General features: G+C 37.4%; 1 pseudogene; it reads right to left on the minus strand.

Moving 5' to 3' along the window:
• Positions 1 to 14438: 14438 nt before the first annotated feature.
• LOC127256252 (transcription factor IIIA-like) lies at positions 14439 to 15651 on the minus strand (annotated as a pseudogene).
• Between the last annotated feature and the right edge of the window lie 6390 nt (positions 15652 to 22041).

Genomic DNA, 22041 nt, shown 5'->3' on the forward strand with positions numbered 1-22041 from the left:
AAATATATGATTGAATAATATTTTAAAGAAAAAAAATTGCAAAGCATTGTTTTGAGGGTTTTATTTTCTTCTATTACTATCTAATCGCTATCATATTTTCTTTAAAAAATACTTCATTCATCTCGTAAAATTATCTAAATTTGGTTAACTACACAAATTTAAAAATAATGATATTTAATATTAAAATAAAGTAGATAAAATATAAAATAGGAGTATTATAGAATATTTATTATAAGAATGATAAAGAAAATAGTAGAATAAATAAAAAAAAAAAAATAGTGAAATAAGTTTAAAAAATAGTAACAATTTGATTATTATTGACTAACTTAGGACTACTAATATCGTTGGTGTATAAAATTATTTACTATTAATAAATTATGGATAAATTTATCCAAAAAAGAATAGTTATATAATGTGATGGATGGAGGAGGATTATTATTATTTTTTTTTATTTGAATTTTTCATGTCACAAATTTAAACATACTATAATGAAGTTCAATTCACTAGGACTGACGCAAATCTACACTTACACTTTGATCAATCTTTACTTAAACACTCTAGAGTATAAGCGGAATGGGTTGGATGGTTCCTCCTCGAACACCTTTCCATCGGCCTAGCAATTCCTCGATACTCACGAGAAACTCGCTAGTACAACCTCACACATGACTCCATTGTAAGTTAGAAAGCAAAAACACTATAAGATGTACCCGACAAAGTAGAATATATATTAGCTCTTTGAAAGTAACAGTGAAGTACAACTGAGGGGTCATCTCCTATATATAGACATTCTAACATACCAGACCTAACATAGGCCAAAACATATCTACACTCGAATAGATTCTATCTATACAAGATACGCATAATGATAGCTAAATAAAGAAATATAGATAAACTAAGTCTAATGGATAAACACCAACTCGTTCGGAGGGCGATCTCGGAACTTCTAGAATATTCCGGAATATTCCAGAAGGTTCCGGAAGGTTCAAGAACGTCTCGAAGGATCTCCGCCAACCTCCCCGCGTTTGCACGCCGCAGGCCCTTCCTCGGCGACCTTCCGTATTTTCTTCGGCATTGCTCAGCCACTGTTTCGGTCCGGGACATCCTTCCCCGCTCAAACCAAACATTGCCCTCAATGCCTCAAAATCTCGGACAAGCTCCTCGAACTTCCATAAGTCTTTCGCAAGCTCCCAACTCATCTCGGAATCACGCAATTTGACCACGTACCCCGTCGATTGTGGTCTATTCTTGTGTCGAACAACCCTATCTGCAACAATCTCCTTGGCTACTTTGTCATACGCCGTCCGCATTCTTTGGGGTGCCCTTTGTCGACTCCTCCGGCTTGGATCTTGAACATTTTCGCGATATGGTTTTAATATACTGACGTGAAATATGGGGTAGAGTTGGGATAGGGCCTCCGGAAGCTCGACCTTGTTTGCCACCTCGCCAACCTTCTTCAGCATCGGGAATGGGCCTTCATATCTCCGCATCAAGCCCTTGTGCACTCCTCGAACACGGCCGTCTTGGTATAGCTTTACGAGCACCATGTCCCCTTCTCCGAATTCTCGAAACACCCTCTTCTTGTCGGCCCGCTTCTTCATTCTTTTTTGAGACTTCTCCAAGTAAAGTCAGGCCACTTCTGCATGATCTTGCCAACACTTGGGAAAGTGGAATGCTAGCAGGCTCGGACCTTTGTATGTTTCCACCAAATCCTTCGGCGCCATAGGCTGGAAACCAAGCACTATCTCGAATGGACCTTTTCCCGTACTCTCGTTCCTCTGCAAATTAAAGCAAAATTGCACAACATTATGGAGAGAGGCCCGATCCATTTGGCTTACCATGACATAGTGCCGCAGGTACACTTCAAGCACGTGATTGACACGCTCCGTTTGTCCATCGGTCTGGAGGTGCATCATCGTGGACATCTTCAACTCTGACCCCAATAACAAAAAAAACTCCATTTATACCCTTTCGGTGAACCGAGAGTCTCGATCTCTGATAATGTTTTTCGGTAAGCCCCAATTCTTGACGAGATGATCCATAAACAGCTTGGCCATCGTCTCTGCCATACACTTCTTCGGTGCGGGTATGAACTCCGCATACTTCGACAACTGATCCACCATCACAAGGATACTCGTACAACCCATGGACATTAGCAACCCGACAATAAAGTCCATAAAGATGCTCTCCCACATCTTCCCAGGTATCGGCAAGGGCCGCAACAATCTTGTGGGTGGTTGGTTCTCTACCTTAACCTGCTGATAGATAAGGCATGTCCCGACATATTCCTTCATGTCCCCCTTCATGCCCAGCCAATAGTAGCATTCTCGGAGGAGGGCCAAGGTCCTCTGGACGCCTGGGTGTCCGGCATACTTGGTGTCGTGACATTCTCACATGATATCTCTTCTCAATGGTGGTCGCTCTGGTGTTGGGCCCCCTTGTCCTCTACGATCTCTTCCGCCACCTTATCGCCTCTGTTCTGCACTGGGGTTGGGTATCTGTACCTGTACGTGAGGCTCCTATGCACTCCTCGAACACAACCAAGTCGGCGTGCCTTTATGAGGCCCACGTCTTCTTCTTTAGACTCTCAGAACATCTTCCTCTAGCCTGTCCACGTCTTCACTCATCGCCGAGACTTCTCCAGGTTGAATTCGATGCCTCCTACACGACTTCTCCAATTCTTGCTAAGGTGTATTATTGGCTGGCTTGGTCCCTCATATACTCCTACTAGCTTCTTCGGTATTACCGGCTGGAACTCAAACACTTTCTTGCAACTCAAAGCGTCTGTCACACCATTCATCCTTCCAAGTCGATGTTCGCTCTTGAACTCAGTCTCCGAGAGGAACACACACTGCTCTTCCTTAACATCTAGTAACCCATAAGGGGATGTTCGGTACGTAGACCGAGGGGCTGGTCTTGCTCCACTCACCAAGTTGACACCATGATTGATCGTCCTCCGAGGGTGTAACCACTTAGGCAGACCATCCCATGTGGTTTCCTCGACTCCCTCGAGGGCTTGCCCTAGGTCATTAGGCGGGCCTCCGACATCTCGCTCACAATCACTAGGGATGTCCTCGTCACTCCAAATAGCCGCTAGAGTCGAATCCCTTTCTCTCCGACCCTTCTTAATTTGTTTCGAGTTGGTCTCCCTCTTCCTATAAACCGTCACGTTACACAGTGTCTCACCTTCTGTGATTGTGAACCTTTGCTCATGCGGGATTATTATGGGCTTGACATGGTCCATGAAACTCATCCCTATAAATACCGCATACTCATCCATAGGAGCTATACTGAATAGTTCCATACCTCTTCAATCGCCGAGCTGGATGGGTAGGTCTCTTGCCACACCAGATATGGGAGTCCACCCACCATTGACTCATTTGAATCGCCCTCCAGAAGGTACCCACAGTAGGCCAATCCTACGGGCTAGTTTCTGCTCAAGTAGTTGTCTTTAGCGCCCGGGTCGAGCAAGCATGTCACCAACACTCCACCTATCCACGCTTTAACGAGCATCCTTCCTTTAAGGGTGTAAGCAGGGGCCACCTTTTTTTGTGCAGGCTACCCGACCTTCTGTCACCTCCGGCGGCACATCCAACACTACAATGCCTTATCGACTTGGAAAATTCCTAGCATAGTGATCCTTGCTCCTGCACTGCAGAAAAAACACCTATCATACGTTGGGTCTGGCCTTCTCGCATTCCCGACCCTAGCTGCGGATTGCTGCCAAGTCTCGCTAGTATCACTAGCCCATGGAGTCTATAAGGTTTGGTCTTCCCCACTTTTGCCTTGGTTAATCCTCCTTGATTTGTCGTCTTTATTTGGCTCTATTCGCTCAACCTCAAGTAACCATTGAGCGTACCTGATTGCTTCGTTGACGTTTGAAGGGAGCTTTTCTTTAATCCTCAACTTAGCTCACGGCCTTAGGCCATCTAAGAATGTCAACAACGTCTCCTTAAGGGACATATTTGGCACATCCAGCAATAGATCAGAGAACTTCTCGATGTACTCCTTCAAGTGACCCTCTCGATGCTCTAGCCGACGAATTGTACACCACGCCTTCTCCCCTGCATCGTCCGGTGCAAATTTTTCCTTAAGTTCACGCTTGAATATTCTCCAAGTCGTGATGCCTCCCTTATTTCTACGTATCCCCTCGTTCCGCCTCCACCAATTACGGGCCAAGCCTTTTAGGAACCTAGATGCCGTTCGAATTTTGGCTTCATCTCCCATGATGTCAGAATCCTCGAGGCATTTCTCCATATCATAGAGAAAATCATCCACAGCTCAAGCCTTCCGCTCGCCGGAATAACTCTCCGGGCACGGTATATTCCCTATTGGGGCTGTCAAGGCAACCCCGATCGGTCTCCTCGCCTAGAGTTCAGCTAGCGCCGCCCTCAACATTGCCAACTCCTCTTGGAAATTCGAAGGTTCTACAACATTTTCTTTCTCCAGCCTCGCGATCTGGACTTTGCACTCCACAACGATCTCCTTCAGAGTGACTACCTCGGCCTTCAGCACTTTGGTAAGCTCCATTGTCGTCAATTCCCATTTCCGAGACTCTTCATTCTCGGCATTGACCGAGGCCTGTATCCCATCGTCCAACTCACTGCCCTCGAGTTCACAGATACATTGCTCCACCTCATCGAGCTTGTCATGATGATCTCCGACGGTCAGCTCCACCCTGACCAACTTGTTCTCGAATGATCCCATGATATCTATAGACTGGTCCGTCGCTTTCCTCCGGCCCTGCCTTGGGACCTGGTTCTCAACATCGAACTCAACATCGGACTTGTCGGTCTCCATCCCTTAAACGCAGCTTTGATACCACTTCTAACGGCTCAGATGGTTTCTCATCAAACACCTTCTCATCGGCCTAGCAATTCCTTGACGCTCACGAGAAACTCGCTAGTACAGCCTCACACATGACTCCATTCTAAGTTAGAAAGCAAAAACACCACAAGATGCACCAGGCAAAGTAGAATATATATTATCTTTCTGAAAGTAAAAGTGAAGTACAACTAAGGGGTCATCTCCTATATATAGACACTATAACGGACCGGGCCTAACATAGGCCAAAGCATATCCACACTATGATAGACTCTATCTATACAAGATACGGATAAAAAGAGCTAAATAAAGAAATACGGATAAACTAAGTCTAATGGATAAACACCAACTCGGTCGGAGGGCAATCTAGGAACTTCTAGAATGTTTGGGAATATTCCAGAAGGTTCCGAAATGTTCCGGAAGATTCCGAAACATCTCAAAGGATCTCCGCTAACCTCCCCGCGTTTGCGTGCCGCAGGCCCCTCCTCTCCAACCTTCTGCATTTTTCTCGTCATTGTTCGGCCACCTTTTCAAGGAAGGTGTTTCAAGAGTACAACTTATATAAAAAATGATTAAATAATAGCTAATCAACACATGAGAAGGCACAATGTTCTAAGGAACACTCTATAAACCGATCACAGAAAAAGTAATCGAACATATAAAAGTAACTAAATCAACCGATACAACCATATCAAGTATTAGCACTGAAAATCAACATTCGTAGTGTCTTCCTCAACACTTATACTCCAGGAAAAAACATCATAAAATCAAACTAGCAACCTCAATGAAACAAGTAACATGCAAGGGACTAAAAATGATAGAATAAACTAATAAGTGTGATTGTAGTAGAGAATAGGATGTAGTGTGAAGAAATCTCGTTTAAAGATCAGATAAAGACTGAGCGAAGATGAAGTGATTCTAGAAATTGCGTGAGGAGCATGCACAAATAGTGGGCAAAAAGTGTATAAACGATCGATTAATGGTGGCAAACGATAGAGTGCTCTGTGTGTGGAGTGAATTGTGTATAGAGGAAGAGGAAGACGGTGACAGAACTAAGGCACAACTCAATTGAATGTAGCAGCATGAGTAGTAGTATTGGTAGAGAATGGAGATGGAGATGATTAATATATATATATCTATATATAATATATATACATATATGTAGTCAGGCTCAAGGGCAAGGCCCAATAGGCAATAGGCAGTGAAGAACTTGGACTAAAGCCTGAGAAGTGACACAAAAGAATTCCAAATTTAACACCCCCTAACTCGAAAGGCCAACCTGAAAAAGATCAAACAAATTGTTAAGCTTGCATAATTGACTTATAGACTTACTATCTAAACTCTTGGTTAGTAAGTCTGCAAACTGTTGTTTTTCAAATGACGCAAATTTAGTAGCAAGTATCCTCTTTGTAATGTAATTTCTTACCATGTGGCAATCAAATCAATCTCAATATGTTTCGTTAGCTCGCGAAAAGTAGGATTAGCAACATTTGAAGAGTAACATTATCATAACATAGAAGATCGACAACATTATCATGATTAAAACCTAAATCTATAAAAATACCAAGTATCCAACTAATTTCTGCACATGTCTGCGCCATAATTTGGTATTCAGCCTCTGTCGATGTCCGCTTGTTGATTATGTTTTGCTCTTGAAAGACACCAATGAGTCCCCCCCAAAAATATGCAAAATCCTATAACATATTTTCTATAAATTAGGCATGATGCCCAGTCAGAATCACAATAAGCTTTAAGTTTGAGATCTCACAGGATTTAGAGAAAAGCAAGCCTTGCCCAAGGGAAAATTTTAGATATTTCAATAACTTAACAATAGCATAAATATGAGATTTTTACGGTTGATGCATGAATTGGCTAAGCACTTGAACAACAAAAGCAATGTTAGGCCTTGTCAAGGTCAAATAAATCAACTTCTCTATGAACATTTGATACAAACCAGCATTATCAAGTAGAGGATCAGTAGCTGTAACAATATTATCAATATTTAAATGTTGTTCCATAGGAACAAGAGCAAGTTTGCATCCTAATAGACCAAATTCAGATAATAACTCGAGAGTGTATTTCCGTCGTGAGAACACAAGACCCAACTCACATTTAATATACTCAATCCCAAGAAAATAGTGAATTGTGCCTAGATCTTTTATTTTAAAATTTTCATGCAAGAAATTCTTGAAAATTATTATTATTATTCCCTTAATATTATTACCTGTTAGAAGGATATCATCAGCGTACGGAAGGGCAATAATGATTGTGTTATCTTTACCACAGTAAACAATGAATAATCATGTAAAGACTTTTGAAACCTCATGCATAACTGATTTTAATCTCTCAGTCCATTGTCTAGGTATTTGTTTAAGCCCATAGAATGACTTCTTTAGGAGATAACTTGTTTTTCAAAAATTCAGGATATCCCTCATGGGGTGTCATGTAGACAGTCTCACACAAATCTCCATATAGAAAAAAATTACTGACATCTGACTAAAATACCTTCCAATCTCATGTAACAACTTTTGATTGAACACACCTCACAATTACAATCTTCATAACATGGGAGAATTTCTTGTGAAAGTCTAACCGTTACCTTTCACTACATCCTTTGGCGACAAGACAAGCCTTATAGTGCTCAACAGTGCCATCGGAATTATACTTAACTTTGTAGACCCATTTACCACCTACAACTTTTCTATCTTTGCATAAATCATACATGACCCAAGTTTTCTTATCTAGAAGAGCCTGTATGTTAAAGTCCATAGCTTTTTTCCATTTAGAATCAAAGAGGGCCTCTTGGACTGTATTATATTCAAGATTTTTGTCCTATGGAACCCTTACCTTTGACTACATTCTTTGGCGACAATACAAGCCTTATAGTGCTCAACAGTGGCATCGGAATTATATTTAACTTTGTAGACCCATTTACAACCTACAACTTTTCTATCTTCGTATAAATCATACATGACCTAAGTTTTGTTATCTAGAACAGCAGGTTCATAGCTTTTTTCCATTTAGGATCAAGGAGGGCCTCTTGGACCGTATTATATTCAAGAGTTTTGTCTTATTAGTGAGAAGACAAGTGGCATTCATAAACACGCTGAGAGGAGTTCTATAGACACTTTGGATAGGGTATTTAACTGAAGCTTGACCTAGAGAGACCTCAAAGTCACGAAGGTATGGTGGAGGAAGAGAAGTCCTACTGGACTTTCTTCTATTTTCGCTTGTCTTAGGAACAATAGTTTCTCAAATCTTATCCAACGGAATTTGTGTTGCTATTGATGTCAATAGCCGGTTGACATTAAAACCTTATCCAACGGAATTTCCAGACAACTAACTTCACAAATCTCAAAATAGTCATCATAGATAGTGTAAGATAAGTGATTTTCTGAGGAAAAGTATCAATAGGACTAACAGACTAAATTTCTATAAAGAGAAACACCTGTCTTACAAAACTGCACAGAGAACAAGAGAGTGTTAGTTTTAATATTAAGAAATTCACAATTTTTATCTTTTTATTTTTTATTTTCAGAAAAACTCAAAAAACTGCATTTAACAGAACGTGGCTGAAATTTATCGCTACAGTTTAACAAACTAGCATAACAGAGGCAGCCAAAGACTCTCCGTCCATCCTGAACAAATTTCTTATTGTGAATAATTTCATAAGGGCTCTTTTTATTTAACAATGGACTAAGAGCCCATTTGGATTAACTTAAAAAATTAGTAGAAGTCAAATGCAGAAGTACAAGCGGAAGCCAAAAGCAGAACACTTCAATTTTGTGTTTGGATAAATCATTATAAATGCAACTTTTTGTATAAACTGTTTAGACGTTATAGAGTTGGAGGTGCTTTTAAACAGTTAAAATTACTCAAATAGACATGATGTTAATATAATAGTTTTTTTTTTAAATAAAACTTTAATAATTTATTTTAAATTTTATTGATTATATTTAAAGATTTTAAATTATAGTATATAAAATATTTTTTCTAAAATTTGATTATTTATATTTTAAAGTTTTAATTTAAGAATAATATATCAATTAAAATAAAATTACAATATAATAGTATTAAATTATTTGTATTTTATAATTTATTTTAAATTTTTATAAATTATATTTAATAATTTTAGTATAATTAAAAATTTTATATACTCCAATTTAAATTTGGTATCTCAATTTTAAATTTTAATCCAAGTTTAATATATAAATTAAAAATAACAATATAATTATATTTTTAAATTTTTATTAAAATATAATATCTAAATAAATTATTTTTATATTATTTAATATTATTATTATTAAGGATAAATTTGTAATTTTAATTGAAAAATATTTTTGCTCATTTCAGAAGTTACCTTCAAAACCGCTTCAGCTTTTGCTTTTGTACAGACTGGACCTAAGAGTTTTGTTAATCAAATGTATTGGATTATAAATCCAATTATGGGTTGAATGTAACTATTTGAGCTATTAGTTATATTAAATGATTTATAAATTTATTGGGCTTAAATATATTTAGTAAGTGCATGTCTCCTATATATGTGCAGAAACCTGGTAACTTATTAATTGGGTGATGAGGTCAATTAACAATAACAGATATAAATTAGGGTTGTGATCCCAAGTCTACACATAACCTTTACTTTTCATATCTCATCGTGAGAGTAACGGCAGAAACCTTATCGTCTTCTCATGAGGGGTTGCGTCATAGGCTTGAAGAATACAAAACCCTCTATTAATTTGTAGATCCAAATCTGATAGTGCTAATGGAATGAGGTTAGATTTATTTGCTTTATTTTATCTCAATTATTTCAACACGACAGATCCTGGACTTAGGGTTTAATTTTTGATAAGTTTGAACAAATAGTATAATAGCCTTACGTGTTGAATTATTGAGATATACTAGAATTATTGTCTCTTACTACTTTAATTCCTTTATCATCACTCTGCCAGATATGCCAATTAACTAAGAGTTCTCATTTACCATTCATTGTAAATGATAAACGTGCTGAAGGTATTTTGGACTTAATTCATTGTGATTTATGGGGTCCAACACCGGTTGTCGCCACTGCTGGTTTTCGCTATTATGCTATTTTTATAGATGATCACAGTCGCTTCTGTTGGTTTTATCCATTGCATGCAAAGTCAGATTTTGTGGACGTATTTCTGATGTTTCAAAAATTTGTTGAAAATCAGTTCTCTAGAAAAATAAAGCAATTTCAGAGTGATGGGGGTACATAATTCACGAATACCCGTCTGCGACAACGGTTTTTATCATGTGGCATTCGACATCTTATGTCTTGTCCATACACTCCAGCACAAAATGGTAGAGTATAGTGAAAACATCGTCACATCACCGAGATGGGTCTTGCCTTGCTTTTTCACTCCTCTGTCCCCTTCTCCTATTGGGTTGATGCTTTTAGTATGACGGTGTACATCATAAATCGATTACCTACTGGGGGTCCTTTCAAATAAGTCCCCATTTGATATACTCTTTGGTCGGACTTCGGCCTATGACTGCGTTAATGTATTTGGCTGCCGAGTATACCCGTGTTTACGGGACTACACTAAGACTAAGTTTGAACCTCGAAGTGTGCCATGTGTTTTTCTGGGGTACAACACCATTCATAAGGGCTTTCGTTGTCTTGACACATCTTATGGCCGTATGTATATCACTCGGCATGCACGATTTGATGAAGAAAATATCCCGTTTGCTCGTTCCAGCCCCTTTAAGCTTATTTAGACCTCACTTTTTTTAAGTTCCTTGATGCATCTGACTCATGCCCTTCTCAAGTACCCTATTCTGATTCTATCAATGCCCCTCTTATGTCAACCAACAACTCTCCACCACCGCCATATGTTATCCACCCTAATGATGTGTCTTTTCCTACCAATTAAGAATTTAATCCTCCACCGCCACCCCAACAAGATGTGAATCCACAGCCACTCCAACAAGATGCCAATCCCTTGCCACCACTTGCTCTCATGCGCATTCATCCGATGCAAACTCGTGCTCAATCGGGTATTTTCAAACCTCGCTACCCGGCCGATATTGTTCTTACTGAGTTCAATCCTCTATATTCTTCTCTTATTACCGTTACCGAACCAAAAGGAATTAAGACTGCTCTAAAAAACTTAGAATGGATTCAAGCTATAGATGAAGAAATGGATGCTCTCCGTCGCAATAAGACATGGGACTTAGTTCATCGGCGCTTAAATACAAATATTTTTTGTTCAAAATGGGTTTATCGCACTAAATTTCTTGCCGATGGTTCAGTGGATCGCCACAAAGCTCGTCATGTCGCTCAGGGTTTCAGCCAAGTTCCTTGTTATGATTTCACCCACACATTCAATCCTGTGGTGAAGGCATCCACCATTCGCATTATTTTATCTCTTGTTGTTATGCGTTCCTGGCCATTACAGCAGCTCAATGTAAAAAATGCTTTTCTAAATGGTTTTCTTGATAAGCCGGTCTATATGGAACAAACCCCTGGTTATGTCGATTATTTTCATCCTACTCACATTTTCCGTCTTTGAACGGCATTGTATGGCCTTCGGCAAGCTCCTCTAGCTGGGTATAAATGGTTTCGCACTTTTCTCCTTCATCTTGGATTCATATGCAGTAAAGCTGACACTTCTCTTTTTATTTTTCGACGCCAAGAGGTTCTTATCTATCTACTCATGTATGTTGATGATATCATTGTTACCGGTAACAATTCTTCCTCGCTTCGTGCTCTAATGACTCATTTAAGCACATAATTTGCGATTAAAGATCTTGGTTGCCTCAGCAATTTTCTCGGTTTGGAGGTCACCTACCCTTCTTCAGGATTATTTCTCAGCCAATCTAAATATGCTAGAGACATTTTTATTCGCGCTGATTTGGTAGACTCAAAGCCTATCTTTACACCTCTGGCGCCAGGAGCTTCCTTCACTTCTACAGGTGCTGATTTTCCATATCCTACTCTCTCTCGCTCCTTTGTTGGTGCGTTGCAGTACTTGACGATAGCTCGCCTAGATATTTCTTACTCCGTCAATACTGTGAGTCAATTCCAACAATGTTCCACTATTGAACATTTTCAAGCAGTGAAACGCATCCTCAGATACGTGAAGGGTGCTCTTGGTTATGGTTTATCCTAACCTCCACTCGTATCAGTCCGTCTTCGCCTTCTCCGGGCCAGTCAACTCTTCTTGGGTACTCCGATACTGACTGGGCGCGCTGTTTGGACACTAAGAGTTCCACTTATAGTTATTCTGTTTTTCTGGGACCAAATCTAATCTCCTGGAGTGCAAAGAAATAGTCAATTGTGTCTCAGTCAAGCTGTGAGTCCGAGTACCGCGCTTTGGCCAACACATCTGCTGAACTTATTTGGGTATGCAATATTCTTCATGAACTTCATTCTCTACCTTCAGCGCCACCGGCTCTTTTATGTGACAACAAGAGTGCCCTCTTTCTTAATCAAAATCCCATCTCCCACAAGCGTGCAAAGCATATTGATACTGACTTTCATTTTGTTAGAGAGCTTGTTGAGGCTGGTCGTCTGAGAACTCAATTTATTCCTTCTACTTATCAGCTTGCCGACATCTTCACTAAGAGCCTACCGCGTCCGTTGTTTGAATTTTTTAGATCCAAGCTTCGCGTCCTCTCTAATCCCACGCTTCGCTTGCGGGGGTATTAAACACAATTAGTGCCTTTATATTAGGCTAAATTAGTGCTCTTCATATCCTTCTTTTTTTTTAGTAAATATAGTCTTTCCTTATTTATAGATTCCATTGTACTATACTTTAGACCGTATAAATGGATTTGGCAAACAAGGTAAAATTATTTTTTCTTCTATCATGACAGTACCGAAGAATGCCCTCTCCCTGCACCCTGATAAGAACAAGTCAGTATGGGCAGACGGTGCATTTCAGATACTGTCAGAGACGTGGAGTGTACTGTCAGAAAAGGAGAGCAGAAATGCATATGATTTGAGGATCAATGTACTGCTTCGGAGCCAGAGTGGCAGTGTTGCTTCAACAAGTACACCGTATACGGCTTTTTCAACTTCTATTCATCACAGACAAACTCCTCCATGGTCTACAGCAAGTCCGCAGTACGGTTTTCCTGCAGTACGGTTTTCCTGCAGTACTGCTGATAAATACACAATACATGGAACTACATCTCCCAGTTCTTCATTCAGAAATCCATTAATGGAGGAACCGATGAAGAACCTTGATGGTGATTGCTCAACAAGTACAGAAGGAGCTGGAACGAAGCCTGGTCTTTGTAGCCTGAATTTGGGGAAACCAGAGAGCCTCATAGGAGCAGATGTTCAGAAGGGAGAAAGTGTAACATTTTAGGCATTTCAATAATCCTGGCCCTGCGAAGAACAAACAACCGACGAAGTTCGATACTGATCGAAGATTTTTGGGAGATTTAAAAATATCTATAAGATACAAAAAATGATATATGTATAAAATGAAAATAGTATCGTGCATGTTCGCGTAGTAACTCCAAAAACTTCGTCAAAAATAAAAAATCTCTTTAACCAGTGAGTGTCCGGGTCGAACTCAAGGAATATATGAATATCCTATATTTAATTAGAAAAAGCACAATAAGTTAATGCAATCGAAGAACTGAAAAGATAAATTGCAGAAATTAAATCTAACTAAAAAGTGATAAAATATACGTATTTCGAAAAGGATGGAGCGAGGCATTTGTGTGTGACTTTTACGTTCCCTAATGGCTAGATTTCCATAGATGAAATGAGCGGGATGACGATGGTGTGATAACGAAAAATATATTTATAATTGCAAGGTGGGTCGGAGGAAGGAGTGTGATCGCATTTGCTCGTTTAAGCTCGAATATCAACTCGATTGGTACTTGACCTTTGGGGATATACAACAAGACTTCAGCGACACCCGGCAAAGAACATTATATGAAAGAAAAAGCCGTTGTCACCGGACATTTCTGTGACCCAATAGCCGCTAGTGGCACTACCCCTTTGATACCTCTCTTTAATCGGAATCGATTTCAGAACAACAACTAAGCAGCTTGACAAGGCTCCTGCGTACTTAGCTACGTTGAACTACTTAGAATCTGTTAATGAATACGACGCGGAACTAGGCTGAAATAGTCGATTCTTCTATCGCACTTCCGCATCCTTGTCAAAATCAAACTTGAACAATTCAAATCGAACATAGAATTATTTGTTGAAGGTGATGTGGATACGTATGATAGAAATTTTATTAGCTAAAATAATATGCAGAAATTAAAAGAAAACGAGGAGAAAATCAGTTTGCTCGCGACACAAAATTGAAAATCTCGTAAGAAATAGAGAAAATAGAGTGTATGGAATGATGAGTTGTGTGTATATTTATGTATATTGGTATATATATATTTTGTATAACATACAATTAGAGAGGATATTTATAGGAGGAAAAACTTCTAGAAGTTTGGTGGTTACAACCGGCCATAAATAACTGTTTTTAAAAATAGCTACTAACTCTAAAATAACCATAAATATCTGAAGATAACTACTCATATAAATACTAGTAACTATCTATTTTCTAGAAGGTTGTAGCATAAAAAAAAAAAACACAAGATAGCAAAAAATTGGCTAAATAATGATGCAGGAATTAAATGGGTGAGCGGAGAGAGTGCAGAAAGAAATGTAGCACCTGAGGGTGCAGAGCAGTAAATGCAGACATTAATTGCAGCGAGAAATTCTGCACAGAATTAATGCAGCCGCCGCTCATGGATTCCGCGCAACCGGTGCTCGCTTTCTGCACGGCCGGCGACAGCAACTCGACAGTAGGGTACTTTCTTTTCGTGCCGCCTCTTGGCCTTGATCGAAATTGTTCATCAGACTCTTGGAAATCCCCCTGAACAACGAGAGACAAGTCTCACATATGCTAGCTACTTATGCAAGCAAGTTAATTGGTCGACAATGTAAATCACTTACTGGAGTAAATACATGGATCCCAGATTTTTCATGTCTATCCCTGGCGTGTTTGAATGCAAATCTCATGCCACAACCCGTAATGTGGCAGATAAATGGCGCAAGCTCAAAGTGCACTGCTTTCACATGCTGGCTGAGCTTCAAAGGCTGCAGGAGAGGCAGTATATTAATGAAAACTTCTGCTCTCCAAGGCATTACGGATTTTAGAGTAGAATGGAGCTTACGTTTGAAAATGTTAGGGAGCATCCCTTGAAACTACGTACACTTGATTCTCTCTGTGGGAATGTCTCCTTCATGCGTTCGAATGTGTCGCTTAATGTTCTTCAGCTGCACAGATAACGTACTGATGACATGACCGGATATGCTCCTTCAGGCACTTCTCATTGCTGAAATATTTCATACATTCTGGCTCTGCACAGTATGCCTCCACCGAATCTAACTTAACTGCAATTAGCCCTGGAACCAAATGGTGAGAAATAGCCAGTAAATGCATCTCATAAAAAGTAATTACCATGTTTTTTTAGATGAATAGTACCAAAAGTTTCCAAACTGTCTAATCTAAACATACTTTTATTCCGAAAACTATCCAAAATTCCAAAACTCGTATCTAAACAAAACCATAATAATTCAGCTAGCACCTTCTACCAGATTCAAATTTCCAGTTAATCGACAATATGATTTCATGAAACACATCCAGATCAACAAACAATTGATAATATGGTTTAATTAGTACCAAGATCGAAGGAAGTACCATGAGAATTCTCGTGCTTCTGTAATTTGGATAGATACTTGAAGACCTTTCCACGCCCGGGCTCAGGATATTTGTGCTCCTTGGGATTGTGCTCGACAATTAAATAATTTAAATATGATGCTATAATTAATGTAAACATCACACGTAATTATCAAAGTGCGTGGAGCATCATGTATCTCATTCTATAAATGTTCCAATAAAAATAATAAATAAGCAATCAGATGCCATACCTGTAATCAAAAGCAATGAAACGATCGTGTGGGTATTGGAGCAATTTACGTCGTTGCATATAAAGCAGATAATTCATCCTAATTAAACTCCATTAATTAAGTAAATTTGATTAAAAAATCAGATGATTTAATTAGGATACTCCAAAAAAAAAAAATATCAGATGATTTAATATGCGTGCTGAATGATTGCATATGGGTGTCATTCGAGATTTAAACATCAAAGCAACAGAAACATTAATGCTCATGATTCATGTTTGATTTTATTAAATTAATAAACATGCACGCAGTGGAACACGGTTGCATTAAAAAAAAACACGACAATCGACGAACTGTAAACCATACAAGTCAGATTCCGGTTGCAGATTAATCCATCATCTCTCAAAATTCAACATGGAAAGACTCTTATAGCAATTGTTGGAACTTATCGAATTCAACTCTAACCCCAGAATCTGTAGTGTTCAAATAATTGAGATAAAAATAAAGTTAATAAATCTAACATGATTCTATTGTGTTCTTCAAGCCTATGGCGCAACCCCTTCTAAGAAAATCGGTAGGGTTTTTGCCGTTATTATCACGATAAGATATGGAAAGTAATGGATTTTGTATACCTAGGATTACATCCTAATTTATATCCTTATTGGCCTCATTACTAATAAGTTACCGAGTTTTTAAACATAGGCCCTCACTTACTCAATAAATTTAAGCCAAAATCACTTAATATAAGCTTAATATAACTTATACTCCAAATAGTTATATTTAGCCAACAATTGAATTTATAATCCAATAGTTTGCGCTTCACTTGAGTTGAACAATTGGATTGTTCTCTTCCACTAAACCCAAATAATATATACTTTTTGAGATAGCAACAGCATTGCAAAATTTGGTCACACAGCACTGCCATAAGCATTTAGACTAGTATATTCTTGTAGCTTTTATTTATTGATTTTTATTTTTTGGGGATGTAAAACATATATTTTTTTTTTCTTGAGAATATACAGTAGAAAGACTAATAAAACATATAGCAGTAAGGACTAATCATATACATGGTTTAATTATGTTTCTATAATAAAGAAAAAAGAAGTTAGATCCGGAACTAAAAAAATATTTCTTTTTTCCACAAGTAATATACTTTCATGAATAGAAATTTACCGTATGTACTCGGATTTTATACAAAAAATACCGTAGATGATGCACCAACATGAAACCACCAAAAAAAGGTATGAACAACAAATATGATCAAAGCACCAAGTACAACGCTAACACAAACACACAATCAATCCAAATAAAGGCAACTTCATCAATTACATCAATCCAGATAAAGATATAGTGTAAACACTGCTGGTAATATTTTTGTTACTATTTTAGTAGCTACTGGTCGGGAGCTTCAAATTGTCGTTGTTGGGCAATATAGAACTCAAGAGAGGATGGAGGGATATTGGGTTTAATTGGAGGATGACCCGGTCCGGTTTGAGGTGATTTTCAGCCTAGCGAAAATAAATGAGGATTGGTTATATATGAGAAAGACCCAAAACCTATTGAAGACGATATAGCACTAATAATAAAGCGGAAGACTTAAATTCAATGTAACCAAACGAGACTGAAAGTGGTAGTTATGGAGGTTAGTAGACGAGGAATTGATTGAAGGGGATTACCGCCGAAGGTTATCCAAGAAATAAATGAAATATATTAATTGTTTATAGTAGTTGGGAAATAAAAGAATCAAGAGAAGAGAGAATCATTAAGAAGTTAAGCCTCATAAGTGCATTAAAAAAATAAAATAATAATAAGGAGCTACACACATCATCCATTGGACAATCATGGCATCCTCTAGTGCGCCTCGAAAAGTGCCCGTCCCCTTTGGCCTTGATGGAAGCAGTAATCATGTATCGGGCTTGGTGACACTTGTAATATTGTACTCTTTTCGTTCCGGATAAATTGTTCATGTTATTGTAGATACGAAAATTTAGGTAAATTATAATTAATAAATAATTAAGAAATGTATTAGTAACAAGACGGAATCACATGGAGATGATTGAAACTCCTTCTTGATCTGCTCTCGGATGCTGCTTGTGGACGCCGATAAGGCCGTTGACGGACCCTCACTTCCGTCAAGAGCTGACACTACAAAAAAAATAGTATATTTGTAACGAAATTTCATTTCTAAAGTTCACGTAGCTAACGTAATTCCATCTTTAATTCCGTCTCTAATATCATTAGTAACGGAAAAAATGAATTTAGGAACAAAAAACTTTGTTATAAAATTGATAATTTCGTGTAGTGTGATGTGTTTTCGGTAATAGGGCCGGTGTCACAATGTTTGAGTTCCTTACCTCTACTCTCGGAAATGCTTCCTCTCGAAGGTATGATGTGTTGTAATTGACATTTCCACATATGCATCCACGAAAACTGAGATACAAAATAATTGTGGTCCCACCAAGTGTGCCAATTTGTTGTATATGGAAATCTTATATACCGAGTCTCGCAATGGCCTGATGTAATCTGTCAGTGTACTCTGAAAGGTTCCCTAGGGTACTCCAGAAAGTCCATAGGTGATCGTTTTGTGCCTGCGGAAAAGGGGATCGACAGAAAATCCGCTGATTGGGATGAACAAAAAAAGCTTAAAAGTAGAGTTTCATTATAACTGGGAAAAAAAATACAAGCGGATTTGAAAAGAACTCTCTAAAGAAAGCTGATATATGTGTGGCAAAGTAAAATACTAAAAAAGTAGAAATACAGAAAAATAAAAATAAAAAAGTTGGTAGATTGTTCTGGTCGAGGACCCCTTCTAATATCTGGTCTTCTCCTTTTATAGACCTAGGAGTGACTAGGTTTTCATGTCTCCTTAATTGCACGTTATTGGTGTTGGAAAATCAGTTAATTATTTAATCAATGTAATTTAATTTTAAATTAAATTCATAATTTTCGTAACCAATTATTCGGTGAGTTAAAATGCATGTGAGTTGTATGGTGGTTGTTGATAGTGCGGTTAGGCATATAAATACCGGTAAGGCCATAGGCGCACGTGCCATCTGTCCGGACCAGATAATTACATGCATATATGATAAAAAATTATTTGAAATTAAAAATTCAAATAATATATTTATGACCGAAATTAAATTTAGTGTTTATTATTGAATGTTACCGAAATTATGGCCGACGGTTACAAGCCATTAAAAGTCGACAGTTTCCGCTCGACATTAAAATTCCAAGGGTGGAGGTGCCTATAAAAGGTCCCCCTCACACCCATTTCAAAACACACCAATTCTCTCTACTCTCCCTCTCCTCTCCGGCAACCATTTTCGGCGAGTTTTCCGGCAAGCTTCGGAAACTCCCTTGTTTAAGCCTCCAGACATAGCTCATAGTTCACCTTATTTTAGTTCGTCGGAGCTCCAAAATATTGGGTGCCACCTAATTCGGAGACGAACGTTGTTTTATCTTTGGGAACGTTACACCACGAACCGGAGGCACTATCGGGGCGTATTCATTTTTACGGAGAGAGGTTCTACCTCGACTCAATGTGATTATCGAATTTATTTCGATAATACTATTGAGATTATCGAATTTATTTAGATAAATTGATTATCGAATTTGTTTCGATAAAATTATTGTGATTATCAAAATTATTTTGATAAATTGATTATCGAATTTATTTTGATAAAATTATCGTAATTGTCGAATTTATTTCGATAAATTATTATTGATTATCAAATTTATTTTGATAAATTATTTTGATATCGAATTTTATTTTTCAATAATTATTTGATATTCTCGCGATATAAAATTTTCTAACAATCATAAGAATGAATATATTTTGATATATTGCAAGAGTATCATCGCTCGATCAATTTGCAAACATCATGGATGTTTTTTTGGAAACTCGAGTGTAGGCACATCCGGTGTTGATGTTTCTAATGTGTCGACAGATGCCGGCCGGACAGAACAAAATATTCTTTCGAGTTTGCCTATTTATGGCATTGTAGATGAAGTAATACTAATCTAAATGCTATAAAAGATTAGTAAATTTTAATTTACTAAATATTGACCCTAAAACTAAATGGAAAGTTTGGGTGGAGACAAAAATAACTAATACTGTAAAAAAAAAATAAAATAGAAAAAATATGAAGCCATTGGAGTTAATTTACACTGATATGTGTAATTTAAAAGATGCACAAATTTGAGGTAAAACATATATATATATATTAATCACCTTAATAATTTATTTCACGAGATATTGCTACCTATACCTGTTAAGGGGAAACAGAGAAGCAATAATGCTTAAAAAAAATAAAAATAAAAATAAGGCAGCGAATCAGCTAAGCTGTAATTTCAAGACATTTTGAAGTGATTGGAGAGACAAATGTGTAGCTCTTAATGAAGAATTATGTTGTACAATTCATAAGACTACGACATCATACTCACCATAATCGAATGACATTACGGAATGCATGAATGCCTTGCAGATTTATTCAGAATTACACAAAAATTGTGGGGCACACAAAAATTGTGGGGCAGTTCTAATTGCAAGTTGTATTCTGAATAAAATTCCACTCAAATGTAAGAATAAAATTCCTTATAAACTATGGAAACACAAGAAACCTTCGTACAAATATTTGAAGTGTGGGGGTGTAAGTACCGTCTCTCAAGAAAATTGCGGAGAAAGCGGTAGGTTGTGTAAAACTAGTAAGAGTCTTGAGTTATTTAAAGTATACTCTTGACTTTTGGCATACACTACACGAGATATCCTCAAATATTTGAAGAGTATTGTGATGCTAACGAGATATCTGAAACAAAATATTGGTTGTCTACAAATGGATATGTGTTTATGACCGGATGTGGAGCAATTTCGTCAAAGTCCACGAAATACACTTGTAAAGCTCGATCCATTTTGGAAAAACAATATATAAAAAATAAAAATCTAGTACCTTTAGTAATGATATATTGTGATAGCCAAACTGCAAAAAACAAAGGCTAAAATGGAATTTACAGTGGTAAATCCCGACATATTCGATACATACACAATACGGTGAGAATTGATCACTAGAGGGGTTATGAATGTTGACTATAGATCAATATGAAAACCTTGCGGATCCGCTAACCAAAAGGGTACATTGTGATCAAATGTATAAATTGCGAAAGGAAATGGATATGAAATCCACGAATTAAGAGACAAGTACTGTGGTAACCCAACCAAATCACTTGGAGATCCCAAGCCTTGGTTCAATGGGAAAACTAAGCTGTAATAGTTCGACACGAACACTCTATCACCATTCCCTAAAACCTAGGAGTGTTAGACCATCTCCAACCCATTCCTTCATTTTTGCAGTAGCTACAGTAAAAATGCAGTTGATCTACACACTAGAAGAAAAAATTATTTTTGTAACAAAATTTTTTTGTCTCTAAATATATTTTTTCCGTTACTAATGACATTAGAGACGGAAATATGAATGAAATTACGTTAGCTACGTGAACTTTAGGGACAGAATTCCATTACAAATATATTATTTTTTTGTAGTGACAGTAATTTTACTTCAACCATAAACTTCAATTTTTCACTCTAAAAAGTATATTCCATATATATTCCTCTTTTATATTATTTTACATAACTTTTTATATCTATAAATTACACCCCAACTTTAATTTATTTTTACAATATAACCCAAATATATATAATTACACATTATTTTTAAAAAACTATATAATTATATATCATTTTTCGAAAGGTAAAATTATATATCACTTTTAAAAAAAATAAAATTATACATGATTTTTAAAAATTAAATTATATCACTTTTTTTAAAAAATAAAATTATACATAATTTTTCAAAAAAAATAAAATTACACAATATATTCCAAAAAAATAACAAAAATACACAAATACCACAAAACACCACACAAACTACACTCCATTTTGAGTGGAGTGTACAGTGTATGCAAAAATGGGGAGAATTTGGGGTTGGGTTGGAGCCCCTCCCTCAATTTTTAAACAACCCACTGCATGCCCTTACAAAAGTTTAAAGTGGTGAGGTTGAATCATTGACTCCTAATAATTCTAAAAGTATAGTTGAACACTTTAAGATAGGATTGCCTATATAAGTGTGAAGTAAGGGTCGCTTCAAATGAAACACTTATGAATCCAAAGATGTGATCCATGGCCGAAACAAATCAAAACGTGAGAACAAAATGAGGTTGAGATAGCGGAATGTCAATATTATTGATTAAAATACACAAAGGTGGAATAGTTCAATGCATCATGTGAATTAGGCCATCGGTACATACAATAATATTGACAAAGGAAGGTT

Source organism: Andrographis paniculata, unplaced genomic scaffold (genome assembly GCF_009805555.1).
Source record: "Andrographis paniculata isolate CXL003 unplaced genomic scaffold, ASM980555v1 Contig55END, whole genome shotgun sequence".
Classification (NCBI taxonomy): domain Eukaryota; kingdom Viridiplantae; phylum Streptophyta; class Magnoliopsida; order Lamiales; family Acanthaceae; genus Andrographis; species Andrographis paniculata.